Here is a 13,167-nt window from a genome sequence, read left to right on the forward strand (position 1 = left end):
AAACTTCATGAAGGTCACACAACCAGTATGGGAGCTGGGGTGAAAACCTAGCTAGTCTATATCCAGACCCACTCTTTTCAACCAGTAAGCTATCCTGCATCTCCAGCTAGTACAGGGTTCTTCTTTCACAAAAGTATAACTCAGAAGCCTCCATATCTCTGCATGTGTTGCACCTCTCACCTGGACAGCCTATAACAGACATGCTCATTCTCTCAGACAAAATAGTTGGTTTTCCATGAAAACACAGATCTGACCGGGCTGAATAACAAAGAATTCCTCTAACCATTCACTAAGCATCTTCCCTCTCACTCATTCAACATTTAAACTGCATTTACCATACGCCAGGAATGCATATAAAGGAGTAAGATTAAAATGACTTTGTAAACCCAAATGTCTGGTTTTTTTTTTTTTTTTTAACATGACAAGTGATAAAAGCTATCACTTCTTAAAGCATACTTTTAAAAAGACACGTAAGGTAGAAGAAAGGACGTGGGCATGAGGTTAAGTTCCTTCAGCTGAGTTGAGCTACTCCTTAAATGACATCTTAACTGTGAATTATAGGGGTAGGGACCATGTCCCACTCATCTCTGTTAGAAGGAGCTTTGTTCCCAGAAGACTTGCTAATAAATGAATTGTTTATAAATAGTTCTTGTTTAGGGAGTTAATGCGCTTTTATCACAAATGCAGAAGTTCCAGACCTCTCCAAATACACTTTTCCATGTCATTATAAAGGCACTCCAAGGCTTTTACAAAATATGCACATAATCCTAACCACCTCAAGATATCAAAACCAGAAAGATATCCAAATTTCAATTTCATTTAAATAATTAGTGTCACTTTAAACCTTCAGTGCAACATTGAACAAAACTGTGATGTGACAGAGTCAATGCGCGCTTGGTTTGAAGGGTCAGGGAAAGCCTCCAAAGAAATGAAGTTCACCTAAAACATCACTTAATCATACAAACGACAAAATACTAAAGAATATTCCCAAGTCAGAGACAAGAAAGTTTTCCATATTATGTTTTGTGATTTGAGACATGTTTTGAATTGCTCCATGACTTTTTGGCATGAGTCAGAAGACGAGGAGGAGAGTGGAGTCTGTTTTCTTGGCTCAGTCAATAGGCTTGGGTGGGCTCAACAAGTGGGAGGACAAATCTCAGAAGAGTGCGGAGGAGGTAGAGGGGAAAAAAAAGGCTGTCAAATCTATCATGGTTGATATTTCACAATGACTGAAGTAGAATCCTTTCTTTATCAATCCTAATTTTCCCAATGCACAAAATCTAAGATCACATAATTTTTAAGTGTATTTTCTAATGGAGACAGTATTGCCCTCTGGTGATATTCTACCGATTTATAGGATATACTGTAAATAGTGCTATATACTATTAGTGAAAACAACATCATCATGTTTATGTCATGAAGAAAGCACACTATAATTATATCCCATGGTTTCAATAATTGTGTATAACAGAAAAATGGACTTGCCCACGTACATCACAAAAACTTTAAGTCCCAGGAACTATCTAATGTCTTCGTTAAATATTTTTTATCCACGTACCGTCAAAAACAACAACGACTTTGGGTCTCTCTGGGGAAACTGCTAAGAATGCCACCTATAGGAACCTACCAAGCAGAGAATATGAATCCAACATCAAGTCTGAGGTAAAGATGAAGTAACTTTCCCAAGGTCAGTGAGCTAGTAAGTGACAGAGCCGGGACTGAAACCCAGGCAAGTCTAACTAGAGTTCACACCCCTCATCATAGACCATGTTGTCTCCAGAATGAGCAACACAGAATAGCTGGACTCCAGGGATTTCTACTAAGCAAAATCTCTTTCATAATTGCTCAATAATTTCCAAGATGTTAGCTATCACAGATAATTTTCTGGAAAATATTCAGCACAACCATTTCTCTTGTGGACCTTCTAAAATCTGGTCCTGGGTTCTAGAAAGGCATTTAGCACGAGGATAACTGTGCAAATATCATAATTAAACTGGTTTCAACTCCCACCTCACTAGCAATGTGACGTTGGGCAAGTATGTAACCCGTCCGTGTCTCAGTTTCTTCCTTCTGTAAAATGATGTTAACACCACCTACCTCACAGCATAGTTACAGGGGTTTAAAGAGTCAATATAAGTATTATGAACAGTGCTAAGAACATAAAATCAACAAGTTTTAGCTGTCATCATTATAACACCAGAGTGAAAAATGCTACAGACTTCAACTCTATCATACCTCCTCATCTGTACTCCCAAATTACTGCCACTCTACATACTAAGGCATAAGGTAAATAAAAGCCTTAGAGAAGGTGCTGTGATAACCCTGTAAAGACACCTGGAAGACACTGCTCATGACTTTCATTTTGCAGTGTCCTTTTCAATGAGAATCTTGAGAGGGATTTCTTTCTGGTCCTAGTATAAAGAAATGAATTGTACTGATGCTCCTGAACAATTGGTTTTGTTTTTTACTATTTACTCATAAATGCTTTAAATCAAGTAACTAATCAAGCTTCACATTTTACAAAAACTGCCAAGAACATTTAGAATGAAACATATTCCCCCTCTTAGTAAGTATCAAGAACCTAATGGTATGTGCATTTTTCTATAATTGCTCTTGGTTCACTGAATGGCCATTCCCTTTCTTTTTACTTTGCCAGCCAATTCACATTTATTTTTTTTTCTTTTGAATAACCAAGGTATGAGACAAAATGTCTGGAGGAATAGGAAAGGAAATAAAAGTAAGAGTGATGATCTCATTTGGATCTTCTAGGTCTGTACGAGCAGGGTTGGCATCTGCTTCTGAGCTAAAGGCTTAGGAAGGGCAAAAACATAAGTTAAAAGTCACAGATTTGGAAGTGGTCTGCCACAAGCATGCCCTCACCCATAGGTAATCTGCCCGACGATCAATCTCAGAAAGGAATTCTCCAGGCCCCTATGCATCACTGTCCATTCCTCACAAAACAAAACACATATAATTCCAAGTCCATAGGCAATGAAACGACAGATTCTTGACTTAATAATCAACAAGTATTTGCCGAGTGCCCACCATGTTTCAGGCATTTTTCCAGGCACTTGGAATATATTGGCAAGTGGAACAGACAAAATGCCTGCCCCATTGAGCTTAACTTCTACATGAGAAGACAAACAATAACCATGGCAAATAAGCAAATTATAGGGTGTGTCAGGGAGTGATAAATGCTATGAAAAAATCAAGCAAGCTAAATTGGATCTGGGTGAAGGAGTCATGTAAAAAAAATTTTTTTTACCAGAAACTGAAAATAGATACTATAATAATTTTGAATGGTTACATTGGTTAGAATGATACATATGAATTTTTCAAAATAAACTTTTTGTCCTAAACTCACATTTTAAATGTTTGAAAATTTAACTCTGTTGATGTTTCTTCAGTAAAGTAAATACATTTTCATAAAACAAAATAAATCACATCTTATCATTTGTATGAACCCTTTACTTCCCAGCCACTTCAGAAAAAACTAGGATTCCAGAAACTGTTACGTAACGTTTCCTTTCTGGTCTTGCACCCACACCCATAACTTTGGAAACTCCAAGTGCAAAGGGAAGACAGGTCATCAGTTTCAGCGTTTGTCTCACTGGCTCTCAAAAACATAACCATCCTCTCAGCCGCCATATTCTCACTTGTCCACTATGCAAACATGCCCACTGCTGAATCTACAAATGCATACCCTAGAGGGCACAGGCTCATGCTAAAATCACCAACAATGACAGTAAAGCCCATGACAGCCCTTAGGTGGCACAAAGACACTCCTATGAAGGAGTCACTGCCCAAAAGTACCCTTTCCTAAAACGACCACAATTCTAAGTGCTAGCACTGCCCACTACTCCAATGCTACCATGTACTCAGGATCCCTTAGGGGTTTGAAACAATGCGTTTTTATCTTTCTTGCTCTTTGTAAAGTATCCCTCTTCTTCTAGGAGCTGGGCTTGAGGCCAAGTGGACTTGGGCCAGGGGACAATCTGGTGGCAGACACTGTGGTGTATGTGGATTCAAGCTTTTGCTCTGACACTGGCCCACTGGGCGGGAACTAAGCTTGTTAAGCTTTGATTCTCTCCAGATGATCTGTGATCTCCAGAAGAGCTTGCCCGACAAGTTCTCCAGACATGCTTCAATCTTAGGGTACATCCTGGGATTTCTGATCTACGGGAGTTGTACGTGGGCTTCCAGTTCTTTGGGAGAGAAGCATAGTTATAGGTTATATGGCATCAGGTGAACTTTGGAAAGTGTTGGAGTTGGCCCTGCTATGCACTGTCTACAGCCAGCACAAAGAGCTGGCACAGCAATGTGCTGACATAAGGGGGCAATGACTGGAAACAACAAATAAAAATGAAGTATGGGAAACTACATCAAATTTCTCAAGGAAATGCCTTCCAAATTAAAATATTTGGAGTAGTTTATGATAAGAGATCTACAAATTTGGTACAAAAATACTGGAACTATCCAATATAGGGCAGTCATATCCTATATGTGAAAAGAGTTATCAAAATAGTGTTAGGGCTTCCCTGGTGGCACAGTGGTTGAGAGTCTGCCTGCCGATGCAGGGGACACGGGTTCGTGCCCCAGTCCGGGAAGATCCCACATGCCGTGGAGCAGCTAGGCCCATGAGCCATGGCCGCTGAGCCTGCGCATCTGAAGCCTGTGTTCCACAATGGGAGAGGCCACAACAGGGAGATGCCCACGTACCGCAAAAAAAAAAAAAAAAAAAAAAAAAATAGTGTTATATTCTTAGAGTTATCAATTTAAGAGTGAGAACTATAAGATACTGATGAAAGAAATCAAAAACAACACAAACAGATGGAGAGATACACCATGTTCTTGGATTGGAAGAATCAATACTGTGAAAATGACTATACTACCCAAAGTAATCTACAGATTAAATGCAATCCCTATCAAATTACCAGTGGCATTTTTCACAGAACTAGAACAAAAAATTTTACAGTTTGTATTGAAATATAAACGACCCCAAATAGCCAAAGCAACCTTGAGAAAGAAAAATGGAGCTGGAGGAATCAGGCTCCCTGACTTCTGACTATACTACAGTGCTACAGTAATCAAGACAGTATGGTACTGGCACAAAAACAGAAATATAGATCAATGGAACAGGATAGAAAGCCCAGAGGTAAACCCACGCATATATGGACACCTAATCTATGACAAAGGAGGCAAGAATACACAATGGAGAAAAGACAGCCTCTTCAATAAGTGGTGCTGAGAAAACTGGACAGCTACATGTAGAAGAATGAAATTAGAACACTCCCTAACACCATACACAAAAATAATCTCAAAATGGGTTAAAGACCTAAATATAAGGCCAGACACTATAAAACTCTTAGAGGAAAACATAGGCAGAACACTTTGACATAAATCGCAGCAAGATCTTTTTTGACCCATTCCTAGAGTAATGGAAATAAAATCAAAAATAAACAAATGGGACCTAATGAAACTTAAAAGCTTTTGTACAGCAAAGGAAACCATAAACAGGAAGAAAAGACAACCCTCAGAATGGGAGAAAATATTTGCAAATGAAGCAACTGACAAAGGATTAATCTCCAAAATATACAAACAGCTCATGCAGCTCAATATCAAAAAAGCAAACAACCCAATCAAAAAATGGGTGGAAGACCTAAATAGACATTTCTCCAAAGAAGACAGATGGCCAAGAAGCACATGAAAAGATGCTCAACATCACTAATTATTAGAGAAATGCAAATAAAAACTATAATGAGGTGTCACCTCACAGCAGTCAGAATGGCCATCATCAAAAAATCTACAAACAATAAATGCTGGAGAGGGTGTAGAGAAAAGGGAACCCTCTTATACTGTTGGTGGCAATGTACATTGATACAGCCACTATGGAGGTTCCTTAAAAAACTAAAAATAGAACTACCATATGACCCAGCAATCCCATTACTGGGCATATACCCAGAGAAAACCATAATTCAAAAAGACACATGCACCCCAGTGTTCACTGCAGCACTATTTACAATAGCCAGGTCATGGAAGCAACCTAAATGTCCATCAACAGAGGAATGGATAAAGAAGACGTGCTACATATATACAATGGAATATTACTCAGCCATAAAAAGGAATGAAATTGGGTCATTTGAAGAGATGTGGATGGACCTAGAGACTGTCATAGAGAGTGAAGTTAAGTCAAAAAGAGAAAAACAAATACCATATATTAACGCATATATGTGGAATCTAGGAAAACGGTATAGATGATCTTATGTGCAAAGCAGAAGTAGAGACACAGACATAGAGAATAAATGTACGGATACTAAGGGGAAAAGGTGGGGGAGTAGGAATTGGACGATTGGGATTGACATAAATACACTATTGATACTATGCATAAAGTAGACAACTAATAAGAACCTACTATATAGCACCGGGAGCTCTACTCGATGCTCTGTGGTGACCTAAATGGGAAAAAAATCCAAAAAAGAGGGGAGGGACTTCCCTAGTGGTCCAGTGGTAAAGAATCCACCTTCCAATGCAGGCAACGCGGGTTCAGTCCCTGGTCGGGGAGCTAAGATCCCACATGCCGCGGGGCAACTAAGCCCCGTACGCCACAACTATTGAGCTCGCGCACCTCAATGAGAGAGCCCGCGTGCTGCAAACTACAGCGCCCACACGCCCTGGAGCCCACGCGCCACAAGAGAAAGAGAACCTGCACACCACAACTAGAGAGAAGCCCAAGCACCTCTATGAAAAGATCCCACATGCCTCAACGACCCGATGCAGCCAAAAAAAAACAAACAAACAAACAAAAAAGAGGGAATATATATATATACATATGGATGATTCACTTTGCTGTACGGAGGAAACTAACACAATAGTGTAAATCAACTATACTCCAATAAAAGTTAATTTTAAAAAATGACGATCAATCTTCCAATGAAGAAAATTCTATATGGCTATTAAAAGCATTTTTTTCCTGCTTGTGACTATTTATTCTTCTGATAAAGAGTAGATCCACAAGATTCCACCAAAGAAGACAGTGTTTCTTATATTTACCCCTGAATATAAGAAATGTAGCAAGGATATATTATAGAATTTTCTACCATCTCACGGATTTGGAAAGCGTTATGAAATCATAAACAAATCTTAGGTTCTAACCCAACCTCACAATGTATTATTTGTGTAACCTGGGTAAATCACTTGGCCATTCTCAGCCAACATTTACTTCTACATAAGTCAGGGGGTAGCACAACTCTTCCACATATACTTTCACTGACACTAAATGAAATGATGAGTTTGAAAGTACTTTCTACACAATGAGGTGCAATATAAGCAAACAACCTCATCAAACTCACTCTAGTCGATGTACTCATTCTGTAGCAGATGGGGCATTTATCTCATAACATCCCGAGAAAGCTAAGAAAACTGACTTTTCCACCCAAAACAGCATTCCTCCAGATCTTATTACATAATTCTATTTTGTGAAGAAGTGAAAAAAGAGAACTGGTCAAACTCAAAGTTCATTATCTCCACAGAGCGATTTCAGCCAGAATATCTGAATAAAACAAGAATGAAAACATTCTATTATTGCCTAGGCTACTCTACATAATGCCTTTTTTCTGACACCTTGAATCATTGCTTGCCTCATAGGTAACATTTTCAATTATTCAAGCACTAGTTAATATTGCTGGTGTTGGCATGATCAGTAATTACTGTCTTTAATAATCACAGGCATCTGACTCCAGCTGCTCCCATCTTTGATATAACCATGAGCAACAGCCTGGCGGACAGGAACCGACAGGGAAAGAATACAGCCAGGGGCCAAGTTGATGCTGGTGGTGTACTAGCTTTCAGTGAGCTACCAGAGCCAGAAAGACATGATGTAAAGTGAGACCGCAGATTAAGAAAGAATGAATGTCCTGAGAGTTTTGTACAAAATAAAACATTTTCTGAACATGAGAATGATTTTTGAATTTAGATCTGAAGAAGCTGGCTAAATAAATCATACCTTCAACAACCTTCTTTTGAGTAATTATAAAAAGAATTCATCTGCATACTCATTCCCCTGCCAGATATGACTTTTCCCTTCCCCAGATGGCTGGGGTGAGTGTCTGTGCAGATGGCAAAGGAAAAACAGCAGGAGCTCAAAGTGCGTAAAAAGAAGTGAAGGCTTACTAAACGTGTATGGTGTGAGACACCAAAGGGACTATAAAACCAAAGAAGACCGACCAATGAACGCAAAGCCTGGGAGACCCATGTCCTGGCCCCAGCTCTGTCTCCCTTGCACAAGCCAGTTTGCTTTTCTGGGCTTCTGCTTTCTCATGTGGACAGTAGTGTGATCCAACTATAATCAGTCTGGAGAGTTCTCTATAGCCTATGTGAAATTTGAAATTATCCAATGTTGAGGGTCAGCAAAAACAGGTAAAGCAATGTCCCTCAGTATCCACGGGGGATTGGTTCCAGGACCTGCTGCAGATACCAAAATACACAGATGCTGAAGTTCCATAGTCAGCCCTCTGTATCTGTGGACACAGAACCCATGGATACAGAGGCCCAGCCTTAGAAGTAAAAATCATACCACCGCATGGATCCTGTGTGAACACCACCAAGAGACCCAGCCCTTTAAGAGCTGGTTCTAGGGGAATATGGAATCTGCATCTACCATAAAGCAAATATATTTTTAGAAAAAAATTAATGGGGGAATGAGAATGTTTGTGCATGTGTAGGGATGCATATGTGTGTGCAGATGTGTGTAAAGGTATGCATATGTGTGTATGTGTAGGTAGATTGTGGTGTGTGTGTGTGTGTGTGTGTGTGTGTGTGTGTGTGTGTAGAGGGGAGCATAGACAATCCGTCTCATTCCTCTGCTTCCCTTTTTGTCTATCGTCCCTCCTCTAAATCTCTGGCACTGAGTGCTAAATTAATTTAATTTTTAACCAAGGCATATGGGCAAGGAAGACGTGAAAAAGATTGCATATTTATTTCCCAGGCTAGCTCAGAAGCCAGTCTGCATTAGGGAGTGATTCTCTGTAGAATGGGGACAGTAAAGGATTAGTGATGTTGGTAGACAGGAAAATAGTGGCATCAGAATCACCTGAGGAAAGGCTTTTTCAATATCTCTATGCTTTCTCCTCTCTCTCCTTCCTTGAGATTCTCATATGATCCTGAAAGGACAGTCTGAATGCACCCACACATACACACACACACACACACATCACAACTGCAGCTACTGGTTTGCTGAGGTGGAATAAAAGATGAAGGATTTCACCGTTCATGTCCTTTCCTGCTCTGACACTTTAGGACTTTGCTCCTACCATTGATATACCTTCTAATTAAGGAAACACTTGAGGTGACCAGAGAACAACAGAGGTGACACCACATAACTATGTAGAAAACTGAGTGGCAAATAGACGAGGACTTCTAAAATAACGAAATATATTGTACGGTAGAGCTAATCAGGAGTTGGTTTTTCATGGAGGAAATAGGCTAAACCTTGGTGCACAGATCCTAGAATGAGAGGGACCTAAAGCAGCGTGCCGGGGGCCAGGCATGTACAGGATCAAATATATGCAGGAGGGCACGATCTAGAAAGACAGTGAGGGGGTCAGTGCCAGTGCTGGGAGTAGTGCCAGGTCAGGATGACCAGGATAAATGGGGCCAGCGGACCTTGGGCTGCAAACTGCAGGGCGCCAGAACTTAGAGCGGCAACTGTGGAATCACCGCTGGCTCTAAAGCAAGAGACCGCTAGAATAAAACATGTGTCTGAGGAAGCGACTTCAGATCCTGGTGCCCAAGACGGGTCGGAGCAGAAGGTTCTAACCTGGGATCCACGAACAGACTTCAAGTACTCGACAGCCCCTGCTGTTCTCTGCCACTCTTCTTCTGAATCCACATGCATACACGCATTTTGTACAGGAAAGAGGAATGTATTACATTCTCAAAAAGGTATGTGACAACCGCTTTCTCCATCGACCCCCATCCCACCCACACACAACACAGGAAACCTGAGAATTCTATAGTGTTTGCAAATTTTCCTTGCGGGTGGGGGAGGTGGTTCAGATGGAGCAAATCAGTAAAGAGTAAAACAGAACAAGAGCAGCTAGTTGGCACCATCCCAGGTGATCCTTGTGTAGCAGAGGACGCAGCAGAGGCTCCAGAGGGGAAGAGTGAGAAGGCACTTTCCCAGGCTCACTTTTTAGGGAGGTGTTGATAAAAGGGGCATTCGTGGATTACAGAAAGTTGGCTACAACAGCAGTCTTATCCTGAATTGGTTTACGATTATCACCTCATATCAAACCTCTTTTGCATTACAAAGCCAGTTTCTCAGAGCTATAGTGTCACATAAAATGTGTCTAAGTCATTCAGGAAACTAATTTAGGAATTAGATCAAGCATGGCTAATTCTTAATGGAGATACAAACAGGCTTCCAAAAAAAGAAAGCAAAAATCATCATATTTCTTAAATCAAGTATCAAAGTCCACATTTGACCACTTCCACTTATTTAGTAGGGATATTTCTCAAAATCAGTATTTTAAAAACTAGAGTCAATCCAGGTTGAAAGTATAAAAGATACCTTTTTCACTATCTATTTTCTACCAAAAGCAGCGCTGACTTTTTGGGTACTTCAGTTAAATTTAGTTATTGGAACATATGAATCATAAAAGCTGTACCTTTAAAAGAGTTTTCAGGAAAAATTTATTTTTTGAAATTTCAACCTGGTAAGCAAACCTTTGAAAAAGACTTGAAAAATGTGTTTGCAAAAGTACAAAGGAAGAAGCAACACCTGAGAAAGTCTAGTGATCTATGGGTGACACTAAATTCTAAGGTGTTAATTATCTCAGGTTTCCAGGAGGCTTCTGCCCTGAAATATGCTTGGCTTCTGATTGTGAAATTCACGCTTCTATTTTTGATTGTACATTCCACATCTTCTATTAAGCTTTCCCTTCTCTGAATTCCAACAACTTGTGCCTGGGCTAGGGACACTTACATTAGGTCTAGATGACAGTTATAGATGTATTATAGTTATATCTTTCCTCTCTGCTGTTCTGTGAATGTATTCAGGACACGGAACACCTCTCACCCGCCTTCCACGAAAATATCCAATAAAGTCTGCTGAATGAACAAGTAGAGAGAGTAGGTATGAACCTTACTGCAAACTCGTTGTGCAAAAAAATTAAAAGCTTATCCCCTTGTTTTCTACAACTCAAATTTAATTTCTATTCTATCAGTTGGGAAGCTCTGCCTTCTTGGGTTGCTCAAGCAGAGCATGGTTCTGGGATTTACATTGTGGTAAAGTTACGAGGGCTGGGCTGCCAGGTGCCTCTGGTCTCCCAAGTCACCATGTAACCTTAGCCTGACTGTCATTAAATGCAATTATCATTTTCAGTCCTTGACTTACTGGGTATTGGCAACATCCAAAACGGATAAATGCTCTCTCCTTCCTGAATCTTGCTACTTCCTTGGCTTCTATGAGTCCATCCTCTCCTGGTTTTCCCCCTTCCTCTCTGGCTACACATTTTTTTCTGTGTTTTTTTGTTTGGCGGGGGGTTGTTTTTTTGCTTCTCCCTCTCTACCTCATCATTATGTGCTATAGTTCCATGAGCGTCAGAGTTCACTGATTTACTTTATCTCTAGGCAATTCCAACAACCCCTATTAAAAATTGTATCACAGGCCCAGAGTCTTCTATCATGTCCAAACATACAATAACTTCCTATTTGACATCTTCATTTGAACATCTTAAGACAGCTCAAATTTAATACTGCCATAACCACACGTAATTTCTGTAAGGCCAACTGGCCCGAGGCAGGGGAACACAATCAGATTCACAGGTTGCATCAGACCGAAACTCTCCGGACCACCCAGTTCCAGAAACTGACCTGGAGACTTTGCACCCGGCCCAGCCTTCCCGCCTTTCGAGGGGCGGGACTAACGGTCCCCCAGGATACCCGAAAAGACCACCAAATAAGGAATACCCTGCGCCCTCCCAGATTCACCACACCCCTTCCCCTTCTTCCCCTATAAAATCTTGCCCAACCCTCGCCTGGGTGCGACTTCTCTGGCCCCTTTCTCTCGGACCAGTGAACCTCGCCCAGGAGCGCTCCCTAATAAAGCTCACTTGAAGCTTTCCTCTGTTTAGCGGTGCCGTTTGTTAAGATCTGACCTTACAAATTCATTCACCCATCCCACCCAGCCCCCAACAGTTCCTCTTCTAGAATCCCTTTCTTGATGAATTACACCAACATGCACCCAACTGCATGGAATGTCACCACCATGCAGTTGTATGGATTAGTATCACCATCCATGCAAATGGTACCTCCACTCACACAGCTGTATGGAATGGCACCACCACCCGCACAGATGTAGGATTCATAGGGTTCTCTCTCCCTCATTCTCAATATCCAATCGAGCACCGAGATCTGAACATTTTACCTCTTAGCCCTTAAATGGTCTTCCCTCTTTCTCCCCACCTTCTTAGGCCAAGCTACTACCATCACCTCTGATCTGAACCAGAGCAATAGACAGCAACACCTTCCTACACTGATGAGTGCCTTCCTTCAATCAGAAGCCACTGTCAGCCTTCCAGGTCTGGTCACCCTTTGACTAAAACCCTTCCTTGGGAGTTTCCCACTGTTTTTAGGACAAAGATCCAGGTGTGGTCCTGCCCTACCCACCCTCCAGCATCATCTCCCCCCACACTCTCCCTGGCTCTCAGCACCCCACTGTACCTTGTTGTCACCACTGTTTTCCCCCAGCGCTGCGCTGGGCCTCTTTATATGAATTTTTTCCTCCTTTATTTGAAGCATTCTCCGCCCTCTGGCTTTCACCTCATTAACTCATCACATCCTTCAGACCCCCAACCCCACTTTCTCAGGGAAGGCTTCCGCACCACCACCTCAAAGCAAGTCAAACCCTTTTTACACTTTCATAACACCATGAACCTCCTATTCTCAGCATTTATTTCAATTGTAATTTTACCCACATTTGTGAAATCATTTGATGAGTGCCCGTCACTTCCACTGGAGTGTCAGCTCCAAGACGACAGAGCTCTGATCTGCTTTCCTCACCACTGAATCATCAGCACTTGGCACAGAGCCTGGCATCTAACAGATGCCCCATAACTATGTGCCGAATGAGCATTCTTGACAGCATAGGATAATATTAATGAGAAAACT

This window comes from Phocoena phocoena, chromosome 12 (assembly GCF_963924675.1).
Source record: "Phocoena phocoena chromosome 12, mPhoPho1.1, whole genome shotgun sequence".
Taxonomy (NCBI): domain Eukaryota; kingdom Metazoa; phylum Chordata; class Mammalia; order Artiodactyla; family Phocoenidae; genus Phocoena; species Phocoena phocoena.